The sequence below is a fragment of the Trachypithecus francoisi genome, unplaced genomic scaffold, assembly GCF_009764315.1.
Source record: "Trachypithecus francoisi isolate TF-2019V2 unplaced genomic scaffold, Tfra_2.0 Contig01440, whole genome shotgun sequence".
Taxonomy (NCBI): Eukaryota; Metazoa; Chordata; class Mammalia; order Primates; family Cercopithecidae; genus Trachypithecus; species Trachypithecus francoisi.
The window spans coordinates 8,487,410-8,507,056 of NW_022681431.1; the positions used below are offsets into that span (position 1 = coordinate 8,487,410).

General features: G+C 45.2%; 1 long non-coding RNA gene across 1 annotated transcript in view; it reads right to left on the reverse strand.

Moving 5' to 3' along the window:
- Positions 1-19,647, reverse strand: part of LOC117092907 — a 107,434-nt gene that overhangs the window by 73,310 nt on the left and 14,477 nt on the right. The gene's annotated exons all lie outside the window — the stretch shown is intronic.

The following is a 19,647-nucleotide window of genomic DNA, read 5'->3' on the forward strand; positions in this document are numbered from 1 at the left end:
GCACGTGAAAGGTTCCATCAGTTTTTATGGAAATTAAAAATATGGGTTCCCATTCCCCAATCTGAGGACCCAAACTATTTCCGCCCCACTTTTTAAATGGGAGTCCTACCCCTTGTATATCTCTGTTTTCATCATCTCAGATCTTGTTGGCTCCCTCTCAGAATCTGGTCGTGCTCTCCAGTGAAAAGACATGTACAAGTAACTAAACAAAAATCCAGTTAAGCTGCTAGGTGAGAAATGTAATTGCTAAGAATGAAGCATGTCTAGTGTATGAAATGCTGTATTTTAAAAAGGCCATTGCTATAGATTTCCATGCAGAGGCTTGGCACACCACAGCTTTGAAGGGTAACAGGCACTATTCTTCCAGGAGGCTGATATTGTAAAGGTCACAGGTTGTTTCTGTTACACGGAAGGGAGGTAGATGCTTGGACGCTACAGGAAAATGCATGGCCAATAGGGCCCTGAGATGGTGGGGGTGGAATCAGCACTTCTCCTCAATCAGACATAGCCCTGCCGAATTTACACCTCAGACATTGACCTCCATGGAGCAGACACATGTGGAATGAGGGCATCCCAAATTATGTGTAAGGTCAGTTACATGAGGCCCTCAGAATTCTTCATCCCACAGACCTTTTGAAGGTAATGTGTGGATTTGAAAAACCAAATGAATAATTAAACACTTTGTATTGAAGCTCCCTGTTCTGCATTGCTTCAAACACTTTTCATACGTGTTAATGCTCCCTTGCGTCTGCACTTTTCCTTGGAGTGGAGGTGAGGCAAGAATAGATATTATTAACTCCATTTTATAGGAGAGGCATAAAGTGGGATAGCAGAGGGCCCACATGGAACCAAGAGGGAGCTAACCAGAAAGCAGGGCCAAACGGATGAATCCTTTTTAGGTCTGTATGCATTTGGCTAGGGAGAGGGAAAAAAATGTAAATACACAATGCAAACACGTGCAAACTGGTTGTGAACCCCAAGTGAGGAGTGGAGTTGGACCCTAGCCTCTAAAAGCAATGAATGAGGGCTTCCTTCCTCCATGAGTAGGAAATGTCCCAAGGAGGCAGGCCTGCTTGCTGCTGCCTCTCCGCCCTTGTTTTAGCCATTTTTCCTCTTATAGTTGGCCTCCCAGGTCCTCTCTTTGCTTATTTGTTTTATTTTTGAGACATGGTTTAGCTCTGTCACCCAGGCTTGAGTGCAGTGGTGCAATCTTGGCTCAATGCAACCTCTCCCTCCTGGGTTGAAGCGATTCTTATGCCTCAGCCTCCCGAGTAGCTGGAATTACAGGTGCGTGCCACCATACCCGGCTAATTTTGCATTTAGTAGAGATGGAGTTTCGCCATGTTGGCCAGGCTGATCTCAAACTCCTGACCTCAAGAGATCTACCCACCTTGGCCTCCCAAATTTCTGGGATTACAGGTGTGAGCCACCATGCTTTGCCTGCTCTCCTTGCTTATTGGACTTCAAAACTCAATCCAAGCTTCACCGCTTCCAGGAAGCCCTCTTCAAAAGAAGTAGGGAGCATTGGCCAACTGTGTAGCTGCCTGAACAGCTGCGACTCAATCCTCTGAGCTTATGCCATCCACCACAGAGGCCAGTAGCCACAGGTAGCTCTAAAGCAAATGAAATGAGTCAAATTTGAAATGAGATGTGCTGTAAGTGTACAAGACACACCAGACCCCAAAGAGCTTGTGTGAAAAGAAAAAAGACATAAAATTGATATTTTTTATACTGATTACATCTTGAAATGATATTCTGAATGTATCAAGTTAAATAGAATGTAATACTATTAATAAAATTAACTTCACCTGTCCCTTTTTACATTTTAAAATGTGGCATTTTGAAAATTCAAAAAGAGTAGATTTTAAGTGTTCTCACCCCATACCTAAATAAACACAAGTCAGTAATGTAATGCATATGTTAGCTAGCTTGATTTAGCCGCCTCACAATATATACTTGTTTCAAAATACCATGCTGTACACCATGAATGTATATATTTTTGGTCAATTAAAAGATAAATAAATATTTAAAAAATAAATTCAAAAGTACATGTGTAGCTTGCCTCTACAGCTGGCATATTTCTACTGGATGGTACTGCTTTCAGATACTTTTACCCAGTTGCTAAGAAAACAGTTGTGAGACCTCCCCAGAACGAAGTGGGCATGTCTGAGGAGTCCATTTTTAATCTATATGACAACTTTGTGATCTGCATGGAATAATCCCCTATATCCCATTAAAAAAGGAAACTGGGGACTGAAATGGGAGGACTGCTTGATGCCAGGAGTTCAGACCAGTCTGGACAACACAATGAGACCCCCATTTCTATAAAAAGTTTTAAAAACTCAGCTGGTGCACTTGCAGTTCTAGCTACTCTGGAGGCTGAGGTGGGAGGATTATGTGAGTCCAGGAGTAAGAAGCTGCAATGAGTGGTAAGAGGCTGCCACTGAACTCCAGCCTAAGCAACAAAGGGAGATCCTGTCTCCAAAAAAATGAAATAAAATATTTTAAAAAGAGGAAACCGAGGCCCAGAGGGACTGAGAGGCTTGCTCAAGACCACAGCATCCCTGAGAGTCAGACCTGCATTGGGGCACACATTTTCTGACTTCCAAACCTGTGCTCTTCTCCCCACAGGATTTCTTTCTTGTTAGAAACTCTGATCTTAACTTCCTCTCTACAGTGATTCCCCAGCAGGACATAGCTCTAAGCTGTTCCCAGCAAGGATCAAATGTCCCCATTGCCCTCGGACTCCAGAGAAGCCTAATCTCATGCCTCAGGTTTAGTGCATCTGTCCAGAATTATAGCTCTTTCTCTCTCCTTCTACCAACATATCCACACCTTCCTCCCAAGCTCCCTTACTTAGCATGGAGTAGAGGGATAAAGCAGGCCACCTTCATGCATACACTGAGATTCGGATGTATGTGCTGGTGTGGTGCCCAGGCCACCAGCCTGCCATGGCTGAGTGGACATTCTGACAAAGGGGCAAGGAGCCAGCATCCTTTGACCTAAACCTTTGCCTGGCTCCAGGGAATCTGGATGCTCTGAAAAGAGTACAGATGATGCCCTCCACCTAACCATGGCAAGGTGTGGTGGGAACTTAACAAACTTCTCCACAAGCTCCAGGAGCTCCTCACAAGCCACAACCGCATACATTCAAGGATTTAAATTTTAATTGGTCTCCATTGTGATAAGTCCTATCTTAGTTCCCAAAGTAACCTTGGTTTTATGCTACCAAGACTTGATATATCGGTTCTCTTTCTAGGACTACTGCTCCCTCGTGGACTAGGGCAGAGATGGTGTCAGGTTAACTTCTGTCCTTCCTCCAAGAATACCTCTCACAGAAACCGCCTGCAAACAGAAGCCTCACCTCTTATACCAGCTGTTACCTTTTCTACCATTAAAAATTACCATTCAGGACTAGACTGAAGACCTTACTCCATTCCTCCCTAACTACAGGACTGCTTTCTAGGGATCTCGTAACAGGAAGGAATCATCTCTACTCCTCAATTCCACAGGGAGCAGATGCCCAACCAGGAGTTCACAGAGAAACAAGTGCTACAGTCCTGAACTCCTTAATGATTAGAAGACCGGGAAAGTCATTGAACACCTTGGGACTTTATTTTGTCCATCTGTAATTGGCAAAATGCACTCCATGTCTACTTTGTAGCTCCTCTCCTCAGAGAGACGGTAATCAAAGAAAATGAAATGTGAAGGAGACGGCCGCATATCCTGCTAGCGAGTGGAGTACCCGGGAGAAAATAAACAGGCTCTCAAGTGCCAAGCTGAATGTATCAAAGGACAAGTGAAGTATCACAGAGAGAAATGAAGTAAAAGAGGAACTGAGATGTGTTAAGTCTCTGAAATTGACAGAAAGAGACAGAACAGTCTTGTCGGGGAACCTGCTGAAGATCCAGGAGTTGAGAAATATGTTTAGAGATTCTCAGGGCCAAAAATGTGCTCAGAAGTCAAATACAGGAAAGAAACTTAGATGACTGGAGACCCTGTTCAAAGATGAACTCCTTTGTGACAGTTTTCAGGCCCCAGGAAGAGTGAGTTGCTGCTGCCTCAGTGCCCACAGGCTCTCAAAGTGCCTCTTCCTGCCTGGACCATAGCACCTAGCACACTGATGATGAACGCCTGACCCCAGGTCTGCTCCTCCACCAGAAGGTCTGGAGACACAGAAGAGTCTCCAGAGCAGAGGCCAGGGCTAATCTGTCTTCATACTCCCAGTATGTGGCACATTGGAGCTATTCAATGCATGCCTGGTAAATTGCTGAGAGAAATTTAGGGAGTGACCTCCTGCGAATAACCAAGGCTAAGAGAGCCAAGAAAAGAGTATGGGGACTCGCAAACAGGCAAGGCTGGGAGACAAAAGGCAGCTCAGGGGTTGATGGGTGTGTTTGGGGAAAGGTTTTCGGTGAGGGAAAATGGGGCAGGCAGTATTTCACACTGGGCATTCCTGGGAATTATCTAGACCATGAGATCATGGCTTTCAAGGAAGGTAACAATAACTAAAATGAAAAAAAGAGGGAATCTAAAAAAAAGGAAAGACCAAAGTCAGAGAATCTCTGTCCAAACTTCTGCCTTGAAGGTTGGCAGGCAGCAGGAACATCACTCAAAGTCTGGCAAAGATGTGCTAGAAGGGAAGAGTTGATCCATTTTTTTCCAGGGCTCAGGTGAGATAGCAGCTGCCCCCCAAACAGTATCATCTGAGAGGAAATACCTGTGTCAAGCATCTCTTTCTCCCAGAACGTGGTCACTGCTCTCTTCTTTATGTCAAAGCATACATATTGTATTGGTCCATTCTCATGCTGCTAATAAAGACACACCTGAGACTGTGTAATTTATAAAGAAAAGAGGTTTAATTGGCTCACAGTTCTGCAGGGCTGCAGAGGCCTCAGGAAACTTATAATCATGGTGGAAGGGGAGGCAAGCTTGTCTTTCTTCACATGGCCACAGCTAGAAGAAATGCAGAGCAAAGCGGGGGTGGAAAAATACCCTTATAAAATCATCAGATCTTGTGAGAACTCACTCAATATCACAAGAACTGCCCTCACGATTCAATTACCTCCCATGGCATGTGAGATTATGAGAACTGCAGGTTCAAAATGAGATTTGGGTGGGGACACAGCCGGACCATATCCAATATATATTAAATGACTCTGTGGGTACCTAGCATTATGAGGCATCATAGGGACAAAGAGAAGGAGGATGGTCCTTGCTTTAAATTGCTTACAAACCCCTTACTTAGCCACAATCCATCTATGTCAAACAAAATAGGGCACCTTGCTATCAGAATGTCACTCACAGAGGAACAAGAAGAAACGGAGTCTCCTCTCTCCTCTCACTGATATTTTCTCCATTAGTTAAACAGAGGCTGGGTCTGAGTAGGTATAATTTGTGAGAAAGAACCCGCTAATGACAATTCCTGTTTGGTAAGAATTAATAACAGACATTAGAATGGGAAGGGAAGGCCCTAGATGTTAGGGTAGACCCAGGATGGGAGACCATGAAATCAAGATGAAGCGAGTGTTGTTTACTCACAGGTACAAAGGGGCAATCTCACATGGTACTCTGGGTCTTCCTGCTGTGATCCCATCACAGAGCAGGGAAGGAAAATGCTACAAACTGTCTCTTTATTCCAACAATTCCTGTGTATAGTCTTATGTTTACTCAGCATATGTTTCATGAACACCTGTGATGTGCCATGTACAGTAATATGCTAGAAGCTGGAAACACAGGAATGAACAGACAAAAATGCCTGCCTTCATGGAACTTACATTCTAGCAAGAGGTGACAGACAATGAACAAATAAACAAGGGAAATACTTATAATAGGTGAGAGGGTGATGGGTGCAATAGGGAAACAGCTCATGGATCACGTAGACTGCGAAGAGAAAGTGTGCAAATTAAAATAGAGTGGTGAGGGCAGGCTGTACTAATGGCATGACTTCTGAACAGGGACCTGCGGAGGTAAGAGAGCAAGTCACAGAACATCTAGGGAAAAGAGTATTCTAAACAGAAAGAATAGCAAGTGTAAATGAAGCACCCGAGGAACGATCTTCTGTGAAAAGAACCTGGATTGGAACAAGCCCTTTTTCAGGTCAAAAGTCTATAATGAGTCCCTATGCTCTTTGGTAACACATCTAAATTATTCAACCCAACATTCCATGTTTTCCAAAATAATCAGCCTCGCTATCCCATCTCCCTAGCACAGCTCCTCTGACGTAACTAGACCAGGCTCACTAATATTCCCTGGGCTAAGCTCATTCTATCTCCGGTGGCTATCAGGTCCAACCCAATGCCTGTCATGAAGCATTAGTTAACATAGAGTTGAGTTCCGACATAAGGGACAGAGACTAGGTCATCAAGAAACAAAACCATAGGAGGAATCTGTCTCAAAAATTGACATGAGATCCAGTTCCTCTCTCAATGAGTCCGTCTATCCCCCGACCCCATTCACTGTATGCCCAGCTGCCTTTCACTCCCTGGCTTCCACTAGGACTTACCTGGTCTACAGAGTCATCCAGCTTCAGTGCTCTTGGCTCCTCAGCTGGGATTGAATTAGTTTCCCATTTTCTCCCCATCTCTAGGATGTAATCATTTCTCCCCCATCCCGTACTAATCCTAAATTGTTCAACCAATTCTACACTTTGATCTTTATTTTCACTTTCATGACCCACCTTGATTCCTCTTGCTTTCAAGGTTGTCCTATCATAAACCACCTATTAATTCTGCCTATGTACACTTGGGAAGCCACTTCCTCTTTCTGTACCTCACATTCTCCATCATCTCGGATAAGAGTGTTGGACTTGAAAATGTACAAGGTCTCTCCTGTTCCTGGCAGTCTGAGATCTTATGTCTCATTCCCAGCTTCATGGTCCTGCTCATGCTACTTTCTCATATTCACTGCTCAGTCCATTTTTATGAGGTCCCTGCCCTGAACCAAATGCTGTGTCAGGTCCTGGATAGAGAAAGATGCAAAGGACATAGTTCTTGCTCTGAGGGAACTCACCAATCCAATCAGCCACCAGGGCCATGCAGTGCAATGAGGGCTATGACAAGGGTGGGAACACCGGTTAGGAAAAGGATGGAGCAGAAGGTGCCTGGGTGGCCTTGTCCAGAGACACACAAGCTGCACCTTGAAGACTATGTCAAAGAGAACTAAGTAAGGCATATGGAAAAGTTGTTCCAAGCAGAAAAAACAGTGGTACAGGACAGGCACAAGAGAACACAAAATATTTTAAGAACCTCCAGTAGAACAGAAAGGCTGAGGCACGAGGTAGGTGTAGGTGCACAGCAAATAGTGATGTTCAGGAGATAGGGAGGAGTCAGACCATGAGGATCCTTGAATGTCACTTTTAAGAGTTTGCTTATCGACTTACAGAGAATGGGAATGTTTAAGGGATTTAAAATAGGAGACTAACAAAAACACATTTACTTTCCAGAAAGACAGCTTCAACAGCAGTGAGAAGGAATCGGAGGTGTGTGAGGCAAGCATCAAAGACAGCAGTTAGAAGATGTTTGCAGTTATCCAAGTAATCGTGATCAAAGTCTGGGCAGAGACAGGGGCCAGGGAATCAGACAGAAAGATCCACTTCTAGTGATATTTGAGAGAGAATCGATAGGACATGGTGACCACTTGACTTTGGGTGAGGTAGAAGGAGAAATTAGGTTTCTGGCTGGAGTGACTAAATAAATGGTAACTGCCTTTAACAGAGACATGGATTGTTATAGAATAATGTCTGTAAATTTGAGTGGAAAGGGTTGAGGTCAGACTCAACCACGTTACATTTCAGGTACATTTCCCTGCCTGTAAGCTTTCCTATCTCTTATTTCATACTCTCTGACTGTCACTTTATGGGCACACTGTGGTAAATATCCTCATATCTATTCCTTTAGCATTTCAATGTGATTTTTTTTTTCAGTATTTCCCTTGGTTTTGATCCCCTATGTACATGCATCTTGAATTTTTTTTTTTTTTTTTGAAATGGAGTCTTATTCTGCCACCCAGGCTGGAGTGCAGTGGCATAATCTCAGCTCACTGCAACCTAAACTTCCCAGATTCAAGTAATCCTCCTGCCTCAGCCTCCTGAGTAGCTGGGATTACAGGCACCCGCCACTACACCCAGCTAATTTTTGTATTTTTAGTAGAGACGGGGATTCCCCGTAGTGGTCAGCCTGGTCTTGAACTCCTGACCTCAGGTGATCCACCTCCCCATCAGCCTCCCACCGTACTGGGATTACAGGCATGAGCCACCGCGCCTGGCCTGTGCATTTTGAATCTTACTGGAGAATTCAATATCCATTTATGCCCCAAGCCCTCTACTTTTGGGTACCCTCTGGTGTCCAGCACTGTGCTCACATCAGAGAAAATGCTATCCCCACCCTGCTGTCAGGGCCGTAGGAAAAGCCAGCATCAGAAACCTAGGAGATGATGTAGGCGGGAGAGACAAGATGTCCCTATCTCCTTCACTTCAAGAACATGTGTCCCCCAGCATGGAGGGCAGGATCGAGCTGCTCATTTCATGTTCGCCCTTTTATGTTTCTGTTTTGAAATTTGATGTTCAAAAGCTCACAGGCTGTAGTAGGTAATCAATCCAAATGGAAACGTGTAAGGGCCAGCGGAGCAAGGAGAACGTGTTTCTGAAGTTGGGGGAGTATTTTTCTTAGGAATTTTCTTGTGCCATACAGAAAAATCTTTCTAATAACAGAGAGAAAACTCATGAAGATGAATAGGGGTAATGAACTCCACTGTTTCTGTTCTATGCAGGGCAGTGGAGCTGCTCGAATGTGAATGTCTTGGCAGGAGGGGGCAGCTGTACTCAACAGTGAGTTGGATGTGACCTTGAGGGATTGGCGGGAGGAAAGGGAAGAGGGAGAAGGGAAAAAGAGGCTGACCCTTTTTCAAAGGAAAGAAGGAACATTATGAACGACAAGAAGGAGGGGGAGTGTTTTGATGAAGTGTGTGCCCTCCCAGAGGGAAAGAAAGAGTGAATTAACATCTGTTGAGTAACTATTATGTGCCAAGACCCCTTTTCTCATTTTGCTTAATTCTCTCAATATCTCTGAAGTCATTTTTGTTATTATTGTCATTATTATTATCATCCTAGGGGCATTCTTAACTACTCTTTCCTGCAGAAGGTCTCCAGCAGGTTTAATTCAGGCACTACCTCACCCAATGTGAAGTCCATCATCCCACTGACCTTTCCCATGGGTTGAGTGTGTGTCCTGCAGCGTCATGAGGCTGGGAGAAGATGCCCACATGGGTAATTCATTCAAAGACTGAATAAAATCTCATGCTGATCTCAGATCAGTCACTCCCTTGAGCAGTCATCAAAGGAGGTTCTGGAGGCCAAGAAATGACTGGCTGGCCACACAGGATCCCAAGGAAAGGACAGCCAAGCTCCGGGGCAGATAATAGGCTCTCCAATGGCTTGTGGGAACCTTATGGTGGTCCCTGTGGCCTTTAGGTCTTAGTGGGCACTTGGAGCAGGCCAGGGGCTGTCTCTCTCTTTCTCCTTTTTCTTTCTCTTTTCTCTCTGTCTCTTTCTGGCGCCCAGTCTCACTCTGGCACGCAGGCGCCATCTTGGCACCCTGCAACCTCCGCCTTCTGGTTCAAGCGATTCTCCTGCCTCAGCCTCCTAAGTAGCTGAGATTACAGGCATGCGTGCCACCACACCTGGCTAATTTTTTTGTATTTTAGTAGAGATGGGGTTTCAACATACTGGCCAGACTGGTCTTGAACTCCCAATCTCAAGTGATCTGCCCACCTCAGCTTCCCAAAGTGCTGGTATTACAGGTATAAGCCACTGTGCCCAGCCTGGCTATCTCTATTTCTATTGATGACCTCATAGCCTGTAGACCCCAGGGTCTTACACCACATACATTTATTCCCTCTCCCACCCTTCCTGCAGCCTGGGAAGCTGTAGAAAGAATGCTAGCTCTACTCTCCCTGGCACTTCTCCAGGACACTGGTTTGTACCCATCAATCCCATCTCTGTTGTCTCCTTGGCAAAACCCTCCTTCTCCCTTCTCATTTGCTCTCACTTGACCTTTGGTGAATTGTTTCACTGGCAATGGTGACTGAGCAAAGGCATGAGAAGATGAAGGCAAGAATACTCCAAAGTCTAAGTCTACATATTACACATCACAAAAGGTTTCTCATGGAGAATATTTGGTCATGACACCTGCTAGCAGAGGGTACACATCCCCAGCCGTCAGATTTCCATAAAGCCATGCTGCTGCTGTGGAAACCGTGTGCCAGTAGCACAGGGAAGAAGCTTCCTCTACCCTTTTTTCAGAGCTTTTATCCCATTGGCCTTGCCATAGCTTCTGTAGACTCTGGCTATCTGCCTGACCGCTCACCAGGGACAACCAATGGGAGCCCTAACCAACAGAATGGGCAGGTCACAGGCCAGTTTTCCAAGCTCAATTTCCAGGCTGCCTGCCCTACCCCACAGACCCCAGCTCCAGCTTTCTGATGTGAAGCCCAGGGCTCTACTAAGCCTAAAGCTACTTTTCCCTTTTCTTCAAAAACAAGGAAGGATTTAACTTCCAAATCTTCTAGTGAAGAACAGAAATGGGGGGAAAAAAGCCTAATCATGTTTTTTTTTTAAATTTATTTTTAAAGCATTCTTTACATTTTTCTTTGTTCCGGCAAAATATACATAGAATGCAATTTAGCATTTTAACTAATTTTCAATGTAAACAGTTGAATGACATTCAGCCATCACTACCATCCATTTCCAAAACTTTTTGATCATCCCAAACTGAAATACTTATTTTTTTTTTTTTTTGAGACAGAGTCTCACTCTGTTGGCCCGGCTGGAGTGCAGTGGGGCGATCTCAGCTCACTGCAACCTCCGTCACCCAGGTTCATGCCATTCTCCCGCCTCAGCCTCTCCAGTAGCTGGGACTACAGGTGCCTGCCACCATGCCTGGCTAATATTTTGTATTTACAGTAGAGACAGGATTTTGCCGTGTTAGCCAGGATGGTCTCAATCTCCTGACCTCCTGATCTGCCCACCTCGGCCTCCCAAAGTGCTGGGCTTACAGGTGTGAGCCACTGTGCCTGGCCCCCAAACTGAAATTCTATACCCATTAAACTGGAACTCCTCATAGACCCTCCCCTAGACCCTGGTAATGACTATTCTCTTTCTGTCTCTATGAATTTGAACGTTCTGGGCACCTCATGTAAGTGGAATTATATAATACTCATCTTTTTGTGTTTAGCTTGTTTCACTTAGCATAATGCTTTCAAGGTTCATCCATGTTGCAGCATGTGTCAGAATTTGTTTTTGAGGCCAAACAATATTTCATTGCATGCATATACTACATTTTGTTTATCCATTCATCTGTCCATGGGCATTTGAGTTGCTTCCACCTTTTAGCTATTGTGAATAATACTGCTATGAATTGGTGTGCACGTTATCTGTTTCAGTCTATGCTTTAAATTATTTTTGGTACACACTTAGAAGTAGAACTGTGGGCCAAGGGCGGTGGCTCATGCCTGTAATCCTAGCACTTTGGGGGCCCAAGTCGGGCAGATCACTTGAGGTTGGGAGTTCAAGACCAGCCTGGCCAACATGGTGAAACCTTGTCTCTACTAAAAATACAAAAAATTAGCTGGTCATCGTGGCAGGTGCCTGTAATCCCAGCTACTTGCGAGGCTGAGGCAGGAGAATCACTTGAACTCGGGAGACAGAGGCTGCAGTGAGCTGAGATCTCACCATTGCACTCCAGCCTGGGCAACAAGAGCGAAAGTGTCTCAATAAAATAAAAATTTCTTTTTTAATTTTAAAAGTAGAATTTCTAGATTGTATGGTAATTCTAAAGACATCCTACTGTTTTCCACAGTGGTTGCACCATTTTACATTCTCACCAGCAATGCAGCTGGGTTCCAAATTTTCTGCATCCTCACCAACACTTGTTGTTATTATTTTTTCTTACAGCCATTGTAATGAGTGTGATAAAGTGTTCCTAATGGTCATATTTTGCCATGTTAACATCATCTTACAAATCAGAAAAGTGAGGCTCAGCAAGGTTAACTGGCTTTCCAGCAAATGTAAAGTTGCCTAAATGACAAGAACTCCTTGTGCGCCCTCCCAGATCCCACCTGACTAGTTGATTCTCCTCTCTACATAAGCCTCAGTTGGAAGTTTAGAGGGTCATGGCAAGCGTTTGAAGCAGACGTTTGAATACAATATGCATATGCTGTGAATATAATATAAAGATATTTATGTATTATTAATACACCTCAAGCTGATCCTTCTTCTGAGCAATGCTACCAGTCAACAGGAAACATGACCTTTTCCAAGCCAAGGGGAGACCTAAATGTGAGCAAAGGAGAGAGAGAAAGCCCCTACCTCTCACCTAAGCACCACGGATGCCATAGGCTTATCAGGAACATCAAATATACACAGAGCTCCTCCCCAAGAATGAACAGCAGCTCCAAACCACCAAGACCCAAAAACTGGAGGGCCGTGGAGATGATCTGCTCAGCACAGCAGTGGACCCATAGTAGCTGCTGGATGATGAGGGCATGACAAGCCATAAGGAGACAACTGGAAGAGTGCCAGTTACCCAAGTCCTGTTAAGGGACAGGTGCCTAACCCGACTCTGACAAGCATGATTATCTCTGATTTACAGATACTGAGAAACTGCAGCTCTGAGACAAAGTCACAGAACTTGCTGGCAAATGGAGTCAGGATCTGAGCTCTAATCTGGATGGTTCTACCCACATTCTTTCAACTTCAACCATTCTCACTGTGGGATACCTATGCAGAAACCCAGGAGCACCAAGCTGTGGGCCAGGAGGTAGGCCAAGCCAAGGGGTGAGCATAGCATGGCTTCTAGGAGCATCTTTTTTTCCGCAAAATTTTGAGAAAAACAGCCAAAATCAAAATATTATTTTTATGTTAAAAATATACATTGTGGAGTAGAATGCAAAGTTCACAAAAATTTTCTAAGATAAAGCACACAGCCTCAAAGAAAGTTCACACTGACAGCTAGCCGCCTTAGGCAACACTCTCAGACCCCTAGGGTAGGTGTTCCTGCCTCTGCTGTTGGGACTCTGTCCAAGGAAAGCTCAGCCGTGCTGTCCTATATTCGCACATGAGATCTTGGGCTTTGGAGACCTACCAGCCTAGGTTTGAATTCTGATTCTCAGTTGCCAGCCATGGGAATTTGAGCTTTTTCTTTTTCCTCAGGCAAGTGATTTAACATTTCTGGTCCTCATTTTTCTTATCTATAAATTAGGGGAAAAAATAGCACATCTATTTTTACCTATTTTATAAAGTTACTATGAAGATTAAACAAGTAATAAACATAAAGCATTTATAGTTGTGCCAGGCACACAGTAAGAACTCTACAAGGGTTTTTTATCTGTTCATTATTTACTCTGAACCTGTTTAATTATCTATAAAATTGTAAAATTTTATCTATATATGTTGCATATACTATATACATAAGTATATGTTATATATACTAATACATACCTTGTAAGGGTGTCATGGGCATTACATGAAATGTTACGTATACAACACAGTGCCTGGCAGGTAGTAAGTACTCCACAAATACTACATATACTGGTAGTTATTATATCAGCATTGTGGCTATGGCATCATGACACTATTCCCAGGAGAAGTTCAAGTTATGACCTTAATCTGTTGATGCCAGTTTCATGCATTTCAACTTCCTGTATATTGTACCCATGGAGGCCAAGGGCTCTCTGAAATTTCGCCAAAAAATCAACTTGCAAAAGGCAGGTTAATTGGAGCAAAGGCGTACACATTTATTTAATGGGTGTACATGGGAGCCTTCAGAAGGAAGACCCAAAGATACATAAGAAATTGTTCATTTCTACGCTTAGGTTCAAACAAAATATGGACAGGTGTGTAGAGATATGATTGAATAAAAAGGGTGTGATCTAATATTAATAGACCAAGTGGGGAAACCCAGAGAGGCCTGTCTGTCTAGATTCTTCTTCGCTTCTCTGAGCAGCGTCCCTTCTTTCTGAGTGTAGGGCAGGCCCTCTCTGGAATGGGGAGGGTTTCATGACCTACGGTCAAACAGACAGGTCAGATTATTTCTTTTTCTTTCTTTCTTCTTTCTTTTTTTTTTTTTTTTTTTTTTGAGAGATAGTTTTGTTCTTTTGCCCAGGCTGGAGTGCAGTGGTGCGATCTCGGCTCACTGCAACCTCCACCTCCTGAATTCAAGTGATTCTCCTGTCTCAGCCTCCCCAGTAGCTGGGATTACAGGTGCCAACCACCACACCCAGCTAATTTTTGCATTTTTAGTAGAGACGGGGTTTTGCCATGTTGGCCAGACTTGTCTCAAACTCCTGACCTCAGGTGATCCACCCTCCTCGGCCTCCCAAAGTGTTGGGATTACAGGTGTGAACCACTGTGCCTGGCCAGATAATTTATTTGTGGCCAGTTTTTAAACAGAAAGGCCCAGGGAAAGTTAGAGTCATATTTTTAGGTTTTCTGGCTGGCTCTGAAAAAAAGGGGCTCTGGTTTCTAGGAGCCACCACTGGGGAAAGGGATTCTAGTTTCTGTGGGTACCCTCAGGGGAGAGTGGGACTGGGAGACAGTAGGGAAGGAGGAGGACAGAGAAAAACTGCTTCAGGGGCTGTTTCTGAGGCTTTCATTGTGGGGTGTTGTTTACTGAGCCATAACACACACACCCATTTTCTTTCTTTTTTTTTTTTTTGAGATGAAGTCTTGGTCTGTTACCCAGGTTGGAGTACAGTGGTACAATCTCAGCTCACTGCAACCTCCACCTCCCGGATGCAAACAATTCTCCTGCCTCAGCCTCCCGAGTAGCTGGGACTACAGGTAGACACCACTACGCTCGGCTAATTTGGGTAATTTTAGCAGAGACGGGGTTTCACCATATTGGTCAGGCCGGTCTCAAACTCATGACCTCAGGTGATCCACTCTTCTCGGCCTCCCAAAGTGCTGGCATTACAGACGTGAGTTACCACACCCAGCCAACACACCCATTTTCTAAACAGGTATCTACAGAAGACAGAATCCTGGGCTCTTTGAGTCATATATTTGAATCAGTTTGGTATTTCTGAAATCGTTAGGAAGGCTTTTGTTTTCTCTGTGAGTCAAAGAAGGAATGTCCAGCAAGCCATATTCCTAGTCTGTATCTTTACGTCTCAAAGCATCCATCCTCCTTCAAGAAGGCCAACAGCACAGCCTCATCCCTCATCACACACAGAATCTTTGTAAGCAGTGTATAATCAAGTGTGCTCTCCTTTGTGTCTGTCTTGTTTCTTCAATTAGATTGTGAGTTCCCCGTGAAAGGGACAGAATTTTCACCCATGGTATGCAAACCATGAAGTCTGTTTCTAATTGGTTCGTCCAAATAAGGAGTCGTGTTTGTAATTGAAGGCATCATTTTGCCATTTTTTGTGGCCCAAGGGGGTACCTTGTTCTAATGTGCACCTATCCATGGCAGCCAAGACAACCTCCTGTACATCCCCCACGGTAGAGGGTATTGGGAACCCTGGTGGTGCTTAATAAATATCTGAAGATGGATTCTATCATTTCTGAGTCTGAGTTTGGCGTTCCCTTAGGAGAAACCAAGAAGCTCGTGAACTGACAGGCTCAGCACATCCTTCCTCAGGCATGATGTCTATGAACAATAATAATCCATAACTGAGTGCCTGAGATAACTGGTATCACCACTTATGGGTATAAGCGACTGGGTCCTGTCAGTAACAATCCCCGAACGGCCATGGTGGTTGGATCCTGAGTGCAGGGCAGCATCAACCCTGCTAAATGACCCCTGAAAGTTTTCCCAGTCACATCTGAGAATTTCTAGGCACACTGCCCATGCCACAAGAGGCCAGTTTCAGGCCTCCTGGAAAAGGCACTGCTCGAGAGCCTGGGTTCCTGAGACAGCTGCTCGAGAGGCCCTGTGCAGCTCTGCCTGGTGCCTCAGAGGGTCTCTCTGTCCACAGCATCCACACTGAACCCTCAGGGTGCCAAAGCCACTTTTGATTTGAGAGGACCAGGGAGGGATGCCTCACACCAAAACCCTTGGCCCCTAAGCAGAACCGTGTGGACACAGATTGACCACGTCTAGCTCTTCCACTTCTGAATCTGCCTACTCCTTCCTCACTTGACTAGAAATCAGTCACTCTGCGAGGGCAGGAGGAAAATGCTGACTGCTCTCCTCATCACTTCTGATCAGTCCCCAGTTCAGCCACAATAGCAATAAGAGACACAAACAAACAAACCTCCTGGGATCTAAAAGAGAGAGTAAAATGCATATTTTATAAAAAGGCTTAATACAGAACAGGTGTGCAAATGGCAGGCTTTCTGGATCCTCATCTCAAGATTTACACAAAGATCAAATGAACTGGGGCTCAGCGAGGACACTTGGCTGCAAAAATTGATCTAGCCCTTTACACACCAGAAAACACACTCTCATATATTATCCCAGTTGATCCTGATAAAAACTGCATGTTGAGCTCAGAGTTTTTAATCCTATGTATGTTTCTCAAAGCATAGGAAAAAGTTTCAAACTAAGGAACTTCAAGGACAGAGGAAACGTCTTAGAGGGGAAGTTGGAAAAGTCTAATGCTTATGCAGAAATATCAGCGAGGAAACAAAGCGTTTGGCTCCTGGGCCTGACAAATATGCGCCTGCACGTGCATGTGAATGTGTGTGCATGCAGGTGTGTGTTCATATGCTTGTGTGTGTGCCCGTGTGCCAGTATGTGTTTATGTATGCGTGTGTGTGCCTGTGTGTTTGTGTATATGTGTGGGTGTACATGCCTGTGTGCCTGTGTGCCTGTCTGTATGTGGTGGGTGTACATGTATGTGTGTGCACACAATCACAGGCATTGAGAACTGACTGCAATGCTCTCTTGGAGGTCCAGGCTGGGAATGGAGAAGGCAAAATGCCAAGAATCCAGGGCTGAGAGTGGTTTCATTGTCTCGTATCATAACAAGGGCCCTCGGAAGCTCCTGGGCGCTGTGCCACCCATCCTCTGGCCTGCGGACAAGCAATCTTGGCATGGTTTACCCACCTTCTGGTGAAGGTGCCAGGAACTGTTTCTTCACTGACCATCTTCCCAGTTTCTGTCCAAGGGACAGGCCAGATGGAAGAGGTCAGTGGAGGAGCAGCCATTCCCTGGGCTCTCCTCCAGGCTGTCAGCCCGGAATGATCAGCACATAGATAGCAGTTTAGCGAAGGTGATGTCACATGCAGGAATAGAATGGTGACCATGGAGAGGAACTAGATGGGGAGTAGTGGTGGGCGGGCCTGTGCCCTGCTTTGACAGGGGTGCTGGTTACCATGTGAAGATGGGTCCAAGGGCAGGGAGGGGCGTCCCGGAGCGGCAGGTCAGCAGTGAGGATGATACCTGCTCCTGAAATGCCCTGGAATCAGGCATCTTCTCCCACAGCATTCCCAGGATGGGTCAGAACCTTCTAGTGCCAGATTGCTGACCTTCAGGACCAGCCGTGGGGATACAAAACACAAGAGATGATTTGAGTGACAGGAAAAGGAAGGAAGTGGAGAGAGAAGGAAAAACATGGGACTGAAGGACTGTCTTGTACCTTCCAGCCCCATCTTATCTTCCAGCATTTGTGAGGCACTTAGTGAAGGTGGGAATAAAAGGCAGTGAATTGGATATCAGGGAAACTACAGGAAGGAGGATGCAGGATACAAAGGAAGAAAGGCAGGGAAAGGAGAGAAGAAGGAACATGTTGAAAAGGCTGAAGGAAAAGCAAGGAAGGAGTGGAGAAAGGGGAGTAAGAGCATCCCTGATATGGTTTGGATCTGCGTCCCCGCCCAAATCTCCTGTTGAAATGTAATCTTCAATGCTGAAGGTGGGGACTAGCAAGAGCTGATTAGATCATGAGTACAGTTCTTAATGGTTTAGCACCAGCCCCCTAGCGTGCCCCCTAGTGCTGTTCTCATGATAGAGTTCTCACGAGATCTGGTTGTTTGAAAGGGTGTGGTGTGTCCCCTCTCCCTCCTGCTCTGGCCATGTAAGGCATGCCTGTTTCCCCTTCCCCTTCCGCCATGATTGAAAGTTTCCTGTGGCCTCCCCAGAAGTCACCATGCTTTCTGTACCACCTGCAGAACTGCGAGCCAATTACACCTCTTTTCTTTATAAATTACCCAGTCTGAAGTATTTCCTTATAACAGTGCAAGAACAGGCTAATGCAATCACCCAACAGGTGAGCAGACATCAGCAGATCCACAGAGCAAGTCTTGCCTTTAACCTTACACAAGAGGGTACTCCGGCCTAACACTGTCAACAGATGAAGAGAGAAGGTCAGGTAGTAGAGAAAGGACAGATGTTTGAATTCCAAATGGAGCCTTCACAGCTGTGGACTATGGCCCTCTAACCCTCCAAGCCTCAGTTTCCTTAACCATAAGATGGAAATCAAAGAACCTGGTTTTCAGAGTTGCTGTAAGGAATATGAGAAACAATGGCTATGTAAGCAGTAGCACAGGGCAACATAAAGGCAGGGGCTCAAACTCGGCCCAGCCATTGTATTAGGCTTCTAATAGGTACCACCTAACAAATCAATGCACACTTAACGGATTAAAGCAACCCCTATTCCTTATGTCACGGCTCCTGTGGGTCCAAAGTCCAGGCCCTTTACTCAGTCCCCTGCTCACGGTCTCACCGGGCTACAATCACGTGTCAGCTGGGGCAATGATCTCATCTGAAGCTTGGGGTGCTTTTCCAAGCTCTCCAGGTGTTGGCAGAATTTAGCACCCAGTGGTTGCAGGTCTGAGGCCCTCAGCTCTGGCCACCCACAGCTCCCCGCCATGTGGCCCTTCCCATATATGCCAGGGCCACACAGGACAGCATGTCTCTCTCCAGTTTGCTCAGACACAGTCTAATATAATGTAACATGACCACGGAGGGACATCTCCTCACCTTTGCTGCATATATCATTGCTTAGAAGCAAGTCAGAGGTTCCCCTGCCCTCAAGGAGAGAGGATTATACAAGGGCTTGACTCCTTCACTGCCACCCTAGGGTATGTCCCTAGGCAAATGGGTCTCCTTGGTCTTCAATTTCCGTTTCTGTAAAATGATTATTTGTAACAATGCTCCCTCCATGACAGCAGTTATGATGGTTAAATTAATCAATTAATAACTGTAAGGCACTTAGAATAATGTCTGGTCCATAGTACATATCATATGTGCTTATGACATGTGTTTTAAATGAATGGATTTGGAAAAAAAAACCTATCATGCAGCAAGCACTGAATAAAGGAGCAAATGTCTGAAGTTGGCTGGCTAGTGCTAAAGGCAGGCCCAGGAACTGCCACCCTGGACCTGAAGGTGCTGGGTTTTTTGTTGTTGTTGTTTAAGATGGAGTCTCGCTCTGTCACCCAGGCTGGAGTGCAGTGCACAATCTTAGCTCACTGCAACCTCCACCTTCCAGGTTCAAGAAATTCTCCTGTTTCAGCCTCCTGAGTAGCTGAGATTACAGGCGCGCGCCACGACGCCAGGCTAATTTTTACATTTTTAGTAGAGACAGGGTTTGACCATGTTGGCCAGGCTGGTCTCAAACTTCTGACCTCAAGTGATCCTCCAGCCTCGACCTCCCAAAGTACTGGGATTACAGATGTGAGCCGCTGTGCCCAGCCTGGACCTGAGAGTA